The sequence below is a fragment of the Gopherus evgoodei genome, chromosome 10, assembly GCF_007399415.2.
Source record: "Gopherus evgoodei ecotype Sinaloan lineage chromosome 10, rGopEvg1_v1.p, whole genome shotgun sequence".
NCBI lineage: Eukaryota > Metazoa > Chordata > Testudines > Testudinidae > Gopherus > Gopherus evgoodei.
Genome location: NC_044331.1, coordinates 40285295 through 40303762, shown reverse-complemented (window position 1 = coordinate 40303762; position 18468 = coordinate 40285295). Strand labels below are relative to the sequence as shown.

Sequence of the window (18468 nt, the reverse complement as noted above, 5' to 3'; positions counted from 1 at the left end):
CCGATGTTTAACCTACTGAGGTTGAAGGAGGATGAGTGTTGTCGTGTTGTGACCTGTGTCGATCCTAACAATCCTCCAGCAGCTGTCCCACAATGCTCCTGTCCCTGCAACAATGACTGCTCTGGTCAAAATTTTACTGTCCAGGGGTCACAGAGATTGGAAGCCACCTACCCCTTTAATACTCCCCACGTGGTTTTGAAATGCCTTTTGCTGAAGGCCAACCTCAGTGAGCACACCCAGCAGCTCTCCCTTGTTGTGTGCATCTACCCAATCAACCATGCTGGATGCACTCCTTCCTAGAGTAGGCAGGAGATACTGGATCTCCTGAGCCTGCAGGGAAGAAGCTGTGAAGCACAGCTATGGACAAGTGTAAAGGAGCAGAGAGATGACTGCAAGGCAGAGCAGGGGTTAAAGAAAACCTATGGGTTCAGCTAGCCCCACCCAATAATACCTGCAGCCAATGCCAGGCCTAGAAGGGGGAGAAAAGAAGGGAGCCTGGCTCAGTCAGGGGCTGACTGGTGAAGAGGCAGGAGCTCTCTGTGTGTCTGCCTGAAGGCACAGACGCAACCTGCCTGCCAACGCAGCCACTGGAAGCAAGTAAGTCTTCCCCGGCAAGGGGAATCTACCTCCAAGCCCCAACTGTGAAGAAAATGGACTAGCAAGGCCATGCCTCAAACTGAAGGACTTACACAGGGAGCAGCTCAAATAACAGGTCCTGAGGGGCCCCCCCCCACCATGACTGCGAGCAAGATCCATCTCCCCTGTCTAGGGGTGTGAGTGGCCAAGGACTCTGAGCCAGGACCTGACGGAAAGTAGGGCAGGCCCCCCTTCCAGCCCTTAATCAATGATCTAGCCGCTAAGCTGCCCAGCCACTGAAGGCCCAGTCATAGCGTTCCTTCTCAGATCTGAACCTTAGAGTTCAGAAAATGAGATACTAGCACCTGAATCCTCTAAGCTTAATTACCAGCTTAGATCTGATAGCACTGCCACCACCCAAAAATATAGTGTTTTAGGGCACTCTGATGTCCCCAACCTTCCTTGGGGACCCCAAGAACCCAGATCCCTTGGGTTCTTAAAACAAGGAGAAATAAACCATTCCCCCCACCTTTCCCCCTCTCAGAATTTCCCTCCCTGGGCTATCCTGAGAGATACTGATCCAACCTCTAAATCACCATACAGAGAAGCATCTCCCTTCCCTTCCACAAAGAGGTAAACAGATTCAAGGAAAACAGAGAGGGATTCTATCTCTCCCCCTCCCGTCTCCCCCACCCATCCTGGTGAGTTATCCCAATCCCCTGGAATAAAACAAGGGAGACAAGAAAAAAAATCAATCAGGTTCTCTAAAAAGAAACCTTTTAATAAAAGAAAGGAAAAAGTAAAGAATTATCTCTGTAACTTCAAGATGTAAATATTACAGGGTCCTATAGCTTACAGACACCAGAAAGAGACTTTCCTCCCAGTACCAATACAAATCAAAATATTCCCAGCAACTACACATATAAAAGTTAACCAGCCAGATCCACAATTGCAAATAGAGTAAAACAATCAAAAAGCCTAAACCGCCTGTTTTTACTTACTATTTGGAAAGAAACTTAGAGAGCCTGTAGTAATGTCTGGTCTCTCTCAGACCCTCCGAGAGAAGAACACACAACGGACAAAGAACACACACAAAAGCTTCCCTCCACCCCAATTTAAAAGTATCTTGTCTTCTGATTGGTCTTCTGGTCAGGTATCCAGTTCCCTGCTTGTAACCCTTTACAGGTACAAGAGACATTAACGCTTAACAATCTGTTTATGACAGGCCCTTTCTCAACAAGCTCTAGAAACATGGACATCTACGAGCAGATTGTCTCTTGACCCTGTATCAGATGTAGGCCTAGTCTACACTTCACAGGTCAATGCAAGGCAGCTTCTGTTGATCTAGTTGTGCTTGTGTCTACTCGTAAATTTGGCTCCGGTCAACATAAGTGCCGCATTACACTGACTAAACACTACCTCCCCGAGCAGCTGTACTTGGGTTGACTCAGTGTGTGTGTAGACACTGTGTTACTTATATGGACCTTAACTGTCTCCAGCAGCTGTCCCACAATGCCCCATGCTGACGGCTCTGGTCACCATTGTGACCACAGGGCTCACGGAGACCAGAAGCACCCCACTCCCCTTTACAGCCCTGCAAATTTTTGAAATTCCTTTTCCTGATTGCCTGGCTTGGCAAGCACTCCTAGCAGCAGGGCCATCCTTACCCACACGCAAAGTACGCAGCTGCCCCAGCCCCCACTCCACCCCCTGCCCTGGACACTGCAGCAGGGGTCAGGGTCAGGCCTGCCCTGCACTCACGGTGGCGGTAAATGGAGCCACCCGGCCCCAGCCCGTTCTGCTCTGCCAGCTCTGAGCCGTGCCACCCGTGAGTGCTGTGGGGTGGTTCCCCCCCTACACCCAAGGCTGGGAGCCAGGGGAGCAGAGCGGAGCCGGCTGAGGCTGGGTCACTCCACTTCCCGCCACCATGTGAGTGTGGGATCGGGCCTGCCCTGCACTCACCAGGCGGAAGTGGAGCGACCCAGCCTCAACCCCCTTCGCTCCGCCGGCTCATGCTGGGGGGCAGTTTCCCTCCTGCCCCTGAGGCCTGCTCCTGCCCCACCGCAGAGCTCTGGGGATGGCCCCCCCATGGGGGGGCTGCGTAGGGCACCAAAATGGCTAGGGATGGCCCTGCCTAGCAGTTCTCTATTGTCAAGTGCAACTGTCCAACTGACCATGCTGTTACTCGCACAAAAATTTCTGTCACTTGCACATTAGGGCACCCAATTTTACCCTAAATTTGTTGCCAGCACACTCTAGGACATCCCACCTCTACCTAGTTCCTAGGGCTCAAGGCATAACTCGGTTGATTTAGGTACTCCCACCCTTTCCCGGTTCCTAGTGCTCCAGGCGAAAGGCACCTAATTTTACCCATCCCTGGGCTCCGGGCCCTACTCCTCCAGGCTCCAGGTAAACACCCATTCCCTGTGGACTCAGAGCAAACACCATTCACTGTGGACTCAGGGCTTAATCTTTTGTGAGTTAACAGGGTCTTTTACTAGTGAAAGAGCCTTACACAGTAATATCCTACTTAACCTCTATTTATTAACAATTACCAAAAAAAATAAAATAATGCACACACTATGCATACAATGCTCACCACTCCCACACCCACTAAGACAAATGAACTTTTCCATGCTGGCCAGTCAGGAGCAGGTCATCTGAGGACTCCAGTTTCTGCACGGTGTGATTGGCAGGGTGTTGAGGTCTGGCAGCTCTGATCCTGGGGCTGTGTCCTGGAGTTGGTTCCCAAGAACTTCCTTTTGGGCCCCAGTTTATATAGTGAAACTTGAGGCCTGCTTAACCAATCACTTTACTAACCAATCCTAACATATTGTAATAAAATTGTCTAACCAATCATGCCCCACTATCTTCATTAATTTACACCTAGCAACATTTATTACGTAAGACAGAAACAATCAAAGAACCAGACAGAGCACACAGACAAACAATAGGGAAGTAGGGACCATAAAGACAAAACAATAAAGAAATGAGAATTTCACAACCACAACTAGTGATAAGTGCGTCTGATGAAGTGGGTATTCACCCACGAAAGCTTATGTTCCAATACTTCTGTTAGTCTATATGGTGCCGCAAGACTCTTTGTCGCTTTTTAGTGACAAGTGGTTTCTTGCCAGACAGAATGCTGTCAAACTAAGTTTTCTTTAACCATCTAAAAATGTGTTTCTTTATCTGGTGATAGTGGGTGCTATTAGGACAGGCTCTCCTTCTTAATAGCCCGATGCTACATTGTTTTAATGTAATTTAGATGGAAAGTGAGGCTCTCTCTTTCTGCTTCTTGGCTAATGGCTGCTGCTCTCCTAATATGGCTGCAGACAAAGGCCTTACCATGTGGCTATAGGAAAAGGCCTTACCTTATCCTTACAGTGCTGGCTACATATTCCAGATGCACTTCAGTCTGGAGTAGACAGGAGGTGTTGGATCTCCTGGGCCTGTGAGGAAAAGAGGCTGTGCAGCCACAAAAATAGTGACATCTATGAGCAGATTGCTTGGGGTGGCCAAGGGGAAGAGGAGGCACATCTGGGTCTTTGGCGGCAATTCAGTGGCAGGTCCCTCAGTCCCTCTTGGAAGGAAGGACCTGCCGCCAAAGAAGAAAGCAGCACGGTGGAGCTCCCGCCGAAGTGTCACTGATTGCGATCACGGCTTTTTTTTCCCCTCGCCACTTGGGGCAGCAAAAACCCTGGAGCTGGCCCTGGCAGCAGTGCTGTGTGAAAGCCAAGGAGCTGCAACAGGCACACCAGAAGGCCAGGGAGGCTGACAATTGATCTGTTGCCAAGCTGCTTTTACAAAGAGCTGCATGCCCTCCTGGATGGAAACCCAGTCACCACCACCCCCCACCCCCAATACCACAAATATCTCCAAGGAGCCCAAGTCCCAGGCCCATGCCATGAACAGTGAGGAGAACGTGGTGGATGAGGAAGAGGTGGAGGAGGAGTACGGGGGACAGGCAACCAGGGGATCCAGCTGCACAGCAAACCAGGACCTGTTTTTGACTCCTCCACACTCCAGCCAGTCCAACACGGGCAAGCACAGAGAGGCAGGCGCGGGGGCTATGTGGAGCCGTTTGTTTAGGTATACAGGAATGTCCCTTTAATCCTCCTGAGATCTTGGTGAAACTTTCATGGAGGTCCTCTACAATCCTCTCCTGAAGGATTCTAGGAATGGCAGCCTTATTTCTTCCTCTGCAGTAGGACATTTTTCCATGCTGCTCAGTGATAACTTCATCAGGCACCATTGCAGTACAAAGGTTAGCAGCAAACAGGTCTGGGTAGCTTTGGCACATCAGCAGCAGCTGGGCTCACTCTGCCTCTGTTACCCTCAGGAGTGAGATTATCAGCTAAAATCACCCCTGCCTGTAGAAAACAGTGCCAGTATTCAGTGCAATTGCTCTGCACTACTAGAATCATGCGTCTGAGCAATTCCCTCTTCATTTTCCCAACCCCTGGCTGGCCATACTCACTGTGGCTGGTGCTGTGCCAGGTGCATGCACAAGCCGAAGTAAGAATGTAGTGCTTACAACTTCTGGGGACCAAGGGGAGTGAGGTCTGCATCTTAAGTTTTGCTCTTTGTAGTAAATACGCTGACAAGGGTACCTCTGTGTGTTGTATCTGCAGCTGCTGCCCTTGCGGCTTTCCACACCCATAGAACACCGGAGCCAGATAACAAGAAGGAAGAGGATGCACACTGACATGTTCCAGGAGAGCCTGCAAGCCAGTGCTGTATTGGATTGCGAGTACAGGGTCTGAATGATGAACACTGCAGAAGGAAAGAGAGGAGAGGAGAGAGGCCCAGTAGTCCCAGCCAGAAAAGGAGAGGGAGATGCACCAAGACATCATGAGGCTTCTCAGGCAGCAAACACAGATGCTACAGACTCTGGTGGACCTGCAGGTTCAACCATCCCATGGTCACCTCCCTCTGCAGCTCATTCAGAACTCGATATTGAGACCTCCCTATACCTCCCTCAGCATTCCATGTGGCATCAGGATTCGCTGCACTATCCCTACCACTGCATCCTGGGGACATTAAAAACAATTACAGCTTCACATACACTGACTCGTGAAAGCTGCGGTTGGTGTGTGTAGCTGACGTGGACATGAATGTTCTTTCCCCTTCATAAGTTCTGGGCAAAGACTAGGGACCCAACAGTTATTATATTGTAAAATCTCATGATTTTTTATGCCTGACTCAGATACTTGAACATTTCAGCCTGTCAGTACTGAAATTTCATTTTAACTGTAATTGTTAGGATATTAAGCGCTTTCTGTGCTTGTCAATCTGTATTTCCTCCCAATTTGATGTGTGCTTTGAAAAACGGTTTGTAATGAACTTGCCATTGTGTTGATTTCAACGTCTCCACCAGAGTCATATTTGCTTGTTGCATGTGAGAAAGTGACAAATGAGAGGTCATTGGAGTAAAACGTGAAAATAACTTGTCCAGCTCCTTCCTGACAGACCTTTTTCTGAAAAATATGGCAAAGAAATTCAGGAACACTAACCAAAGTATAAAAAATCTGCAGATGGATGAGGTGGGAGGAGGAGAATAAGAAATAGGAAGATCATGAATGATCGCCTATTATAGTTAAAAGGAGTAATTTTCAGAAAGTTGTGAGCAACTGAAAATTTGGCATTAAAATAAAAATCCTGATCTAACCTTATGTCTGGTAGGAAACACTGAAGCTAGTTACATCATAGCTAATACTCAGGGGGGAAACATTCTGTACAGGCAGAGTGTAGCATTCAGTGGATGCATAAGCATAATGCAATCTTCTACATGTATTTCCATTTTTACAATTCAATGACACAAAAAGGCCACAGGGAGGCAGCAAAGAGTGATGAATGAGAAAGCAAAGGCAGTAGGCAATTCTTCCTGTGAGCTATTCCCATTTTGAATAAAATGCAAATAGGAATCAGCACCACAGTGTGGCTGGAATGGCTACAGGCCAGAGTGGTACCAAAAATGCATGACTGGCAGAGGTGACATGTAAGGATGGCATGGGAGGGTCAACTGTCCTGCAGATTGGCTGGCTTGGTGGGGGGCTCTGTCAAGATTGTTTTGAATTCTAATCCTGTCCTCCGAAGTGCTTGCAAACCCTCCCACCTTAGTGTCATCGGCAAATTTTGTAAATATACGCTCCACTCCATTACCCAAGTCATTAATGAAAATATTGACTAGTACCAGACCCAGGACTAACCCCAGGGGATTCCCCTAGATACTCTCTCCCAGTTGGACAGTGAATCATTGATAACTGCTCCAAGTACAATCTTTCAACCAGTTGTGCACCCACCTTATAGTAATTTCATCTAGACTTCATTTCCCAAGTTTGCTTATGAGATTGTCATGTGGGACCATGTCAAAAGCCATACTAAAATCAAGATATATAATGTCTACAGCTTTCTATTACCCACTAGGCCAATAACGCTGTCAGAGAATCAAATCAGGTTGGTTTGGCATGGTTTCTTCTTGATAAATCCATGCTGGCTATTCCTTATAATCCTATTATCCTCTAGGTGTTTATAAATTAATAATCTGTTGCAGTATCTTTCCAGAAGTTAGGCAGACTGGTTTACAATTTCCCAGATGTTCTTTGTATATGTCTACACTACAATTAGACATCCGCAGCTGGCCCTTGCCAGCTGACTCAGGTTCAGGCCAAGGGGCCGTTTAACTGTTGTGTAGGTGTCAGAGGTGAAAGTAAGCCAGTCTGGTCCGGTCCGGTCCGGCGTACCAGCAAGAGCCAGGACGCCGTGTCTGACTGCACCAGCTTCCGCGGCGAGGATTTAAAGGGCTCTGGACTCCCCGCCGCAGCAGGCAGCCCAGAGCCCTTCGAATTCCACCTGCGGCTCTGGCGGCCACGCTGGGGCCAGATTTAAAGGGCTCTGGGCTGCCGTGGCTGCGGTCAGCCCAGAACCCTTTAAATCCCACCCACAGCTCCGGCGGCTGGAGTTGCGGTGGGGATTTAAAGGGTCCAGAGCTCTGCAGCAGCTGGAGCCCCGGGCTCTTTAGTTTGCCCCGGGGCTCCCAGCCACCTCTGCAGCTGGGAGACCCCGGTTGATTTAAAGCCCCTGGGACTTCCAGCCACAGTCGGTGCCCCAAGGATTTTAAATCTTGAGAGCCACACCCCCTCAGGACTCCAGCAGTACCAGTAAATCCTGTTACTTTCACCCCTGGTAGGTGTGTGGGCTTGGGCCGCAGCTCAGGCTCTGGGACTCTCCCAAGTTGCAGAGTCCTAGTGCCGGGGCTCCACCTGGAGCCCGAGTATCTACACTACAATTAAACAGACCCTTATCCTAAATCCCCCCCGAGTCCAAATCAGCTGGCATGGACCAGCTAGAGGTTTTTAATTGCAGTGCAGACATACCCTTAGTTCCCCATTTTAAAGACAGGTACTATGTTTGCCCTTCTCAAGTCCTTTGGGACCTCGCCTGTCCTCCACAAGTTCTCAAAGATAATCACTGATGGTTCAGAGATTGCTTTCTTTATCCTGGATGACTCATCTCTATCCCAATTTCGAGATTTTCACATGATGACTTTGGTAGGACTCCTTGATAAAGGAAGAGGCCAGAGACAGAAAGGACCCGGGGGTTCATGCCTTTATTGACTTCTCAGTGCAGGGACCATCTGTGTTATGTACAATGCTTAACACAATGGGTTTCCAAACTTAACTGAGTGCCTAGCTACTATTGCAATCCAAACAGTAAATACCAAAAAGTATTCTGCAACATACAGCTGAGCATAGGTTTTTCCTAATTCATATGTATTGGTTTGGGTGCTTTTTTAAAACTTAAAGCCAAGGAATTACATACTTAGATGAGCAGCCATACTACTGCCAAAAATGTGTCTATTTACCCAAATAAATGAACTTTCTGCTGTAGTGTTTCTTAAACACTTCAACGATAGATGATAAAAAGGTACTTAGAAAGAACAGATACTGCCTTAACTGACTCAGTCAGTCATATACAGGCTGACCTCATCTCTCTCCACTAAGAACCCAGGCCTGGTTTAGAGTTGAAATGCTATACAATTACATAATATCTTGATTGATGTTTATGCCTAGTTCCTAATCTGGATTCTAATACTGAAAAGAAACTGGAAGACATGTACTCACGTGCACTCATACATGAGGAAATATGCACCAAATGCCATTCTCTCTCACAGATACAGCCACTCACAATCCACTCTCTTCCTTGTCTGTTTATCAGATATAATCCTGCCTCACTGCCTATCGCCAGGGCTGATGAGAGAGAGGGAAAGGCGGGACAATTGTACTGTGGCCCTGAGCTCAAGAGGCCCCCAAAACAGCTGTAACATCTGTGTAAATAAAGTGAAATGTGAGGCGGTATGACCTCAGCTAATGTGATATACACTGTACAATGAATTCCATGATTTCCATAGGGGTGCACTAGCAGGATCAAGCCGTCTAATGGTAAAACACCAATTCCTTCTTTCTCTCTGCCATCCCTTCACTTTTCTCTCTGTTTACCTCTCCCCATTATCCAGTGATCCCAGCTGGTAAGAATATCCCAGGGCTATCAAGACACCTGTCCTAGGCTCATCTCCAGTTGGTGCCCAGAAGAAATGCCCCCTCTCCATGGCCCAGTACGGCCCAGCTCAGTGTACTGAGGCAATTCTGTGCCTGCTCTGCAGCATCGTTTGGTTCACATTGTCACAGCCCTTTGCAGATGGACAGCAGAAGCCTGTGCTCCCAGCCATGGAGGCAGAGTGAGGCCAAGTGGGGAGGAAGGGGGCAAGTGGCTGTGCCCAGCCCTATCCCATGGGGTGCATAAATTGAGGGGGGGGTGGTGTAACCTGCTCCAGGCAAAGGGGTAGCATAATCCAATTCCCCCAGCTAAGGGCAGAGGCTGTTGGGATGGGTCAGTTGGGAAAGTATATTTCTTCCCATGAAAATTCAGATTCCCTTGTGGTCTCTCCAGGGCAGGTGACTTGACCTGGACCTGGCTCTCCCAGTTCTAATGCTATCAGGACAAATGTTGAGAATGAGGCTAGGACAGACGACAGGACATCCAGGACAGCACAGAAAGGTTTAATGGGCAGTACCATATGCTGAGTGCTTACGCTTCTTGTTGAGTTGCTCCCAGGAGGCAGTCCAGGAATCCCTCTAAGGGATAGTTTATGCACTGTGGACCCAAGGAGGGAATGTGGCCGAGAGAACTCAATGTGGGCTTTGTGGAGTTCTGTTGCTTTCCATGCTGAGCTCACTCCTGAGTTTGCCTTTCCCAACTAAACTGGGCTCCTTATGGATTAAGGAGTAGCTGCCCTTTCACAATACCAGCAGTACAGCTCGTATCTACAATCTCTACTCTGCAGAGAAGACCCTTACAGCTGGGGTCATAGCAGTAAAGCAGCATTCCCCACATTGCAGAGGTTAAGTTCATTTTACCATAGTTCTGTATTTGCTGGTTCCAGTCTAGGAAGAGCAGGAGCCCTGCATTAGCCAAGTGTTTGGGCCACGATTACAAGGTCTTGGTGTCACAATCATTCACCCATTTTATGCATTTGAGAGGTCAGACAAGCTGAACTCAGGCAGAGCTGAGATCAGTACCTGTCTCTTGCCACTGTGCCACTCTCCCTTTGGAAGTGAAATGAGCCAGATTAGCCCTAGTGTAATGCACGGAAACCCAGTACAGATCTCCATCTCTTTAGAGGACGTCCGTTGCTCTCCCCATACTAACAAGAATTTCCTTTAGCTCTACTGGGAGAGGCTCATACTATTAGATCTAGAGAGCCCAGATCCAGTCCCTGCAGATGACTGAAACAGGTGGTGCTACACTTGGCCAGATTGTCTCTAACCACTAGACCAGGGGTGGCCAAACTACAGCCCACAGGCCAGATCCAGCCCACAAGCCGTTTAATCCGGCCCTCAAGCTCCTACTGGAGAGTGGGATCTGTGGCTTGTCCTGCTGCGGCGCTCCAGACAGGAAGCAGGGTTAGGGGCCACTCCTGTGGCTCCTGGAAGCAGACGCATGCCTGCCCCTGGCACTTAAATGTAGGGGTAGCCAAGGGTCTCCGCGCTGCACACTACCCGCACCCCAAGTGCCACCCCTGCAGCTCCCATTAGCTGGGAACCACAGCCAATGGGAGCTGCAGCAGTGGTGCCTGCAGATGGGACAGTGCACAAAGCCACCTGGCTATGTCTTCATATAGGAGCCAGAGAAGGGACATGCCGCTGCTTCTGGGAGCCACTTGAGGTAAGTGTGACCTGAGCCTGCACCCAAGCCTCTCCCCACACCCCAGCCCCCTGCCCTGATCCCCCTCCTGCCCTCCAAATGCCTTGATCCTAGCTGAGAATACCCTCCTGCACCCCAACTCTCTCATCTCCAGCCCATACCCCCAGCCAGAACCCTCACACCCCAAACCCCTGCCCTGATCCTCCTCCCACCCTCCAAACCCCTCAATCTCAGCCCAGAGCACGCTTCTGTACCCCAAACCCTTCATCCCCAGCCCCACCCAAGCCCACACCCCCAACCATAGCCTCACCCCTTCCCACACCCCAACCCTCTGCCCCAGCCCTGATCCCCGTCCCATCCTCCAAACCCCTTGATCCCAGCCCAGAGCACCTTCCTGCACCCCAAACCCCTTATCCCCAGCCCCACCCAGAGCCCTCCCCCCTTTCCACGGTGAGCATTCATGGCCCACCATACAATTCCTATTTGCAAATGTGGCCCTTGGGCCAAAAAGTTTGCCCACCCCTGCACTAGCCCCTACACTGCCCAGAGCCAGGAGCCGAACCCAGCAATCTTCACGCCAAGGTTGTGAAACCGTCAGCCTGCTCCTCAGGGGCGAGCACTGCCCTGCAGCTGCCTGTTGCCGAGCCCCAGCTGGCTGCTGACCCCTGCGCGGGAAGGAGTCCCGGTCCCTCTGGGGCGGCTGCAGGCACCGTCTGCCCCGGGGAAGCCCGTGCGGAGACGGGCAGCCGGGCCCAGCTTTGCTTTACAGGGGCGGGCTCCGCTGCCTTGGCTCAGCGAGCGCCGGGCCCAGCAGCAGGCAGCGCGGCCCCGCCCCCGGCTGGCTCCGCAGGAGGCTGGCAGCACGCGAGCGGGGACCTGCCCCAAGCCCGGCCGGGGGCTGCGGAGGGAACGGGAATGTCTGCCCCGCGGGCGGCCCCCTCGGCCTTGGGCGCTGCTCCGGGCGGGGCGGCTGGGCCCCCGCGGCGCTGACGGGCAGGCCGGGCCCGCAGGCCGGCCGGGGCGCGCGAGGGGCGGAGCCTGCCCCTCATTCAAGACCCTCGCCCCGCCCCGGGGCTCGGATCCCCGGCGCGCGACCGAGGGGCTCCCAGGTCCCCGCGCGAGGGAGGCGGTGCCAGGCGGGACAGCGAAGGCCGCGGCCGAGCAAAGAGGCCCCACCTGGGCGCGCCCCCAGCGCAGGGGCGGGAAGAGCTGCCGGCCCCACCGCCCAGCCTAGCCCCGCCCTTACCATTGAGCGATGGCTGCCCGCGCGCCCCTGACTAGAGCGAACACGCGCCAACTGTTCGCGCCTAACGACACTTCCGGCTCACCCCTCCTCTCTCTCCCCAATCCGTTGGCTTGGCGCTATGTGGAGCTCTGCGCCACCTAGTGCTCGCCCCTTTCCCATTGGGGGCCGCATGCGCAGTAGCTGTTCTGAAGACTGGTCTTAGAAAGGGCAGGCACTCGCGTGGTGACGTCATAAGCACCGCTCTGAAGAAGGCGGGCGCCAGCAGCTTTCTGGACAGCCCCAGTAGCTCGCCGTGATCGTATAGTGGTTAGTACTCTGCGTTGTGGCCGCAGCAACCTCGGTTCGAATCCGAGTCACGGCATCGCTTCAATGGCGGTAGCACGGCATGGGGGCTTTGTGACATTTTTGCTGGAGGAGCGCAGGCAGCACCCGCTTCTTATGGGTCACAGCCAGCCTGGCACAAGGTTGAGGGGCACCCTGGCACTGGGGAAGGAGCAACGCAGGCACGGCTAGCTGGTTGGGGGGCGCCTGGTCACAGCCAGCACATTATGAGGGGCAGGGCGCTAAGGCACAGCCAGGCTGTTACCAGGGCAGGGGGAACCCAGGCACAGCCAGCCTTTTTCCTCAGGGTTCAGGTTTTACAGATGTGGCGGCTGCAGAGAGTGAGAACCGAAGACTAATTAGGAGGAGCTGGTCACTCTTTTAGGTGACTGGCTGGTACCCAGCCATCTCCTTAAAGGCTTTGGACCCACATTGCTTATCAAAAGAAATGTAACATAACTTTTATTAAAACACTTAAAAACAAAACCAAGAAAACATTTTGTGACCCCCAGACACCCCTGGGTGCCAATTGGCAGAGAGCACTGTGGGTGCACAGAGATTAACAGTGATCCCCTGGATCAGATATCTGCATAACAGTTCACAGAAGGGGGGCATGTGAGGTCACTACCGAGAGCCAGGCACCCACAGGTCATCATACTGCGAAGTGTCTGTGCCAATAATATTTCAGGAGTTATGCATATCCTCTTATTCTATTTAATGTTAATCATATTTCAGTGGGTTCGGCTCTGTCGGCTACAGTCTCAAGTTCAACTAGATTTAGAGTTCATAGGAACACACGAGAGCATAGGCAAATAACACAATTAGAAGAGCATCTATCTTTTAGCAATGTTATTAAAGTTACCAACAAAGCTATAAATGTCATAGCATATACAATTCCTATAGATACGTATAATGAACTGGTTATACCTACTCACATCCTCCTAGATAGTGTTAGAGTCTGTTGGCCCTCCCATGAATTGATCATCAATGTGGGAGCGGTTCCTGCTGGAGTTTCCCATAGGAAGTTCTATTTTCCTGCTCTGGGCACCCCTTTTTATATTCAAGTATAAGAGGGATAGCTGTGTTAGTCTATACCCACAAAAACAATGAGGAGTCTGGTAGCACCTTAAAGACTAACAGATTTATCTGGGCATAAGCTTTCATGGGTAAAAAAACACTTCTTCAGATGCATGGACTGAAAATTACAGATATAAACAAAAATATACTTTACCCTGAAAGCTTATGCCCAAATAAATCTGTTAGTCTTTAAGGTGCCACTGGACTCCTTTTTATACTGTGAGTCTGTCTATACTGTGAGGCTGGCTGTGCTTGGGTTCCCCCTTCACCGGTAACCTGTACATGAAAGTGTCAACCCTCTCTTTCCTAGGTTTGTGTCCCCTGGAAACACAAAGGATCCCAAATTCTATAGGCTGGGTAGGTTTTGTCAACATTGACATAACACCTACCACCTTTGTCTGTGGTTAAGGCATGTGTTAGAGACAATATTTGTTCTTACAGCATTTTATGATTTAACTTTAATCTTCCCAGCTATATTTTCGCCATATTACCGATTGGTATCTCTTTCCCATTATCTTTTGAGTTATCTCTCGGTCACTGACTTGCACCATCATTTCTTGTCTCCAAGGCCTAAAATAGCTTAGCTAGAGTCTTGCAGGCCTTGACCTACAGGTTTTTGCGTTTCAGCGTGTCTTATTCATGTCTACTACATAGTTCCTCTGAATATTGATCTTATATTTTTATAATCCTGCAAATCAACTCTAACATACAGAGAATATATGTAATATAACATACTGATTAATCATAACATCACATGATAAATGGATACTAAACTAAAATCATTGGCTACATATGTGTCTATACAGGAAATGGTGTTCTTAAGGTCTGGAAGTTAAGGCAGGTCACCAGCAGGTGATGTACCTCAGATGTGTCCTTGTCAGGAGGTAACAGACCCTTATCTCTCTGACTGGCCATGTGTGGATTGTCTGCCTCTCAATGGAAACCTGTTTGCATACTGTGTCAGATACCAGTCAAAAGACAGAGAAACCTACAAGAAAGAAAATCTACAGGAAAAAATCAGCAGGAGGAAATGTCCTGTTTATGAATAAAGACAAAGGATGGAACGCATGGTATCCTGCACTAAGGAGATAAGCTAACAGCATGTCTGTCTTATGAAAGGAAGGTCCCAGCCAGCCTGGTGGTCAAATGCTGCATGGACTTTGGGTGAGCATTGCATAGCTTGTTAATTAAGTCAAAGTTCTTCTGGAATGCATGTTATGATTCTACTTTATATGTAATCATTTCTTTCCAATACTTTTACTTGCTATTACTTAAATCTTTGTTAAAATAAATTTTTCCTTACTTTCACTATAAACCTATTCAAGTGCTATGTGAAGCAGGGTGGTGAGCTGAAGTGAAACTGGTAAGCTGGATCAGTGACTCTGTGAATACTGTTTCAGAGTAGCAGCCATGTTAGTCTGTATCCGCAAAAAGAACAAGAGTACTTGTGGCACCTTAGAGACTAACAAATTTATTTCAGCATGAGCTTTCGTGAGCTACAGCTCACTTCTTCAGATGCACAGAATGGAACACACAGACAGGAGATATTTATACATACAGAGAACATTAAAAGATGGAAGTATGCATGCCAACAGGAAGAGTCTAATCAATTGAGATGAGCTATCGTCAGCAGGGGAAAAAAAACTTTTGAAGTCTTCAAAAGTTTTTTTCCCCTGCTGACGATAGCTCATCTCAATTGATTAGACTCTTCCTGTTGGCATGCATACTTCCATCTTTTAATGTTCTCTGTATGTATAAATATCTCCTGTCTGTGTGTTCCATTCTGTGCATCTGAAGAAGTGAGCTGTAGCTCACGAAAGCTCATGCTGAAATAAATTTGTTAGTCTCTAAGGTGCCACAAGTACTCTTGTTCTTTTTGTGAATACTGTGAGTGTTCAGTGGACCAAAAGATGGACACTCCAGGGAGATGCTTGAGGGCCTTGAGGATAGAGGGGTGCCTATCGCTAACTTCTAGAGAGAAAGAGTGAGGCCTAGAAGAGAGTGTTGCCCATGGCCAGAAGAGCTGGGGGGCTGACCGCCTGGCAGGCACTGGCTAGACTGCCTCATGCTAAAGCCAGGTGGTAGCAAGGTGCCACATAATGGGGTACTCCTGGAAGTGTTACACATATCACCAAAGCTCTGCTGCTGTTAATTCAAACTAAGAATATACATATCAAATCAAAGTCACACTATCATCATGTTAGTTAAATCATCAAATTAATATTACAAATAATTGATCCTTATCACTTCTAAGAAAGAATCTAAGGTGGCTATCCATTTGGCTATAAATCCCAACTAAAGAATCTTACCAGTCAGGCAGATCTTTAATGTGGTGCTGGTCAAATAGTTTAATACTGAAACCAAATTATCTAATGTCTAAACCACAACTTCAGAGCCAGTTAGAGCTTCCTTTTTTAGATTTCAGTTCTAGGTTGGTGGTGTGAAGACGTGTCACACCGGCCCTGAGAGAGTTGAATTTGGCCAGCTGGGACCAGTCAGTCAATTAAGCTGCAAACAGAGGAGACAGGTTGTGCAGAGCAGTAATTCCCAGCCAGGAGTCTGGGCCTGCTGGGGGGCTGCAAGTAGGTTTTGGGGGTCCACCAAGCAGGGCTGGCATTAGTCTTGCTAGGGCCCAGGGCAGAAAGACAAAGCTACAATGAATGAGGCTGAAGCCCAGGACCCCGAGCCCTGTCACCAGAGACTAAAGCAACTTAGCTTCGCGAGGCCCCCTCTGGCATGGGGGCCCTGGGCAACTGCCCAGCTTGCTACTTCCTAGCACCGGCCCTGGCTTTTATATGCAGAAGAACAGTTGTTGTGGCACAAATGGGCTGTGGAGTTTCTATAACATGTTGGGGGGCCTCAGAAAGAAAAAGGTTGAGATCCCCTGGCATAGAGGTTGCTAGTTAGGAGGCCTGTAGTTTCTCTCCCTGAGGTCAGGGAGAAGGAAGGGGGATAGGAACCCCTGAGAAAGGGTTTACCTAGTAAGCCTAAGAGAAGGGTCTGACTAGGAAGAATGGAGAATAAAACATGGAGAAGCACCATAGGAAGTAGTCCACAGGGGCAAGAGCAGTAAGGTTGGTGTAGCTGCAGACCTTAGCTCAGGGATGGGTAAACTACGGCTCATGGGCCATATCCGGTCCATCAGGGCCTTGGATCCAGCCCACGGGATTGCCACCCCCGGGCACTGCGGGCCCCATGCTGCTCCCAGAAGCAGCCTGCACCACATACCTGCAGTCCCTTGGGGAGCAGGGTCAGAAGGCTCCCTCTGCGCGCTACCCTCACCTGTGGGTACCTCCCCCGAAGCTCCCATTGCCCTGGCCCCGCTGTGTGCCGTGTCCACCCCAGACCTGCTCCAGGTAAGCGGTGCCGGGCCGGACCCACTCCCCAACTCCTCCTGCACCCTGCACCCCAACTCCCTGCCCTGAGCCCCCTCCTGTACTCTGCACCCCCTCCTGCATCCCAACATCCTTCCCTGAGCCCCCTCATTCATCCCGCACCCCTCCTCTGCCCCAACTCTTTACCCTGAACCCCTTCCTGCACACCACACCCCCTCCCACACCCCACATTCCCTCTGCATCCCAACCCCCTGCCCCAGCCCTACATTCATGGCCCTGCATGCAATTTCCCCACCCAGATGTGGCCCTCAGACCCACCCCACCTTAGCTGCTTACTACAGATATAGGCACCAACTCCATGGGTGCCTGGGGCTGGAGCACCCACAGGGGAAAATTGGTGGGTGCTCTGCACCCAAAGGCAGCCAAGGTTCCCCCCCCTGCCAGCTCACCTCCTCCCATGAGCATGCCGAGTACCTACTTCTCCCCCTAGTTCCCAGCACCAGGGCCGGTGCAAAGATGTTTCGCACCCTAGGCGAAACTTCCACCTTGTGCCCCCGCCCAGCAGCTCCCCTCTTCTGCCCTGAGGCGCCCCCCCCCCAGTGGCAGCTCCCCACCCTCCACCCTGAGGTACCCCCCCGCCCCAGCTCCCCCCCCTTACTTGCTGCAGGCGGCCCTCCCTGCGCCCCCCTGCCCCAGCTCCCTCTGCCTAAATGCAGATGGCGACCGGGGCGGCTGTAGATCTGCCCACCGCGGTCGCTGCCGAAGAAAATGGCACCCCCCAAATCCTAGCACCCTAGGTGACCGCCTAAGTTGCCTAAATGGTTGCACCGGCTCTGCCCAGTGCTTCCCACCGCAAAACAGCTGTTTCGCAGTGGCAAGTGCTGGGAGGGAGGGGAAACGCAGCATGCTTGGGGAAGAGGTGGGGCCAGGGCGGATTTTTGGGAAAAGAGACCAATAGGGGCTGGAAGGGGGTGGAGTTGGGGCAGGGACTTCGGGAAGGGGTTAGAATGAGGGTGGTGGGGGGGCGAGCACCCACATTGCTGGGAAAAGTTGGTACCTATGACTATAGGGCCCTGGACTGGAACCCAGAGTAGAGGACAGGCCTGGTTTCCCAACAGCCATTGCAGAGAGGTATTGCTTTGGGGCAGTGAATAGGAAGAGAGCCTGAGTCTCTATGGGAATGACATAGGGTGAAGGGCATGAGACTGCCTGATGCTACTTGAGGAGAGAGACTTCGAAAGACTCCCCAGGAAGGGGAATCACAGCGTGACCTGGATGGAGGGCCGAGTCATGAAGCAGCCATACAGCGAAAGCAGAAGAAGAGCCAAGGGCGCCAATAAGGTAGGGTGTGGGGGCTGCTACCCCCACCCTGAATTTCTTACAGGAGGTGTGCTCCCAGGTGAAGCTCTTAACTGCACATGTGAGTTCTGCAGAGAGGTGCTTCTCCCAGTTTCTGTCCCTGGGGCAGGGAGTCAGTGTTCTGTTTACAAAAAGAGGCAGGGTGATTAAGATAAGAAAAGGCTGGTAATTAAATTAAGAGTCTGGAAGTCCTTAGATGAATCTGTAAAACAGGAATCCCTCTGCAGGGGGGCAGGGTTGAAGAGAGAATGCAGAAGAAATACAGCTAAGCCCTCTGGGCCAAGGTTACATTCAGAAAAGAGGAAGCTGTGAGGGGCATAAGTGAAAAGAAGGGGCTAAAATCCAGGG

General features: G+C 50.5%; 1 non-coding gene across 1 annotated transcript; it reads left to right on the top strand.

Moving 5' to 3' along the window:
* The first annotated feature begins 12317 nt into the window (after nt 1-12317).
* On the top strand, nt 12318-12389 carry TRNAH-GUG. Its single transcript has one exon. It is a non-coding gene; the product is annotated as a tRNA-His (tRNA).
* Nucleotides 12390-18468: the final 6079 nt, after the last annotated feature.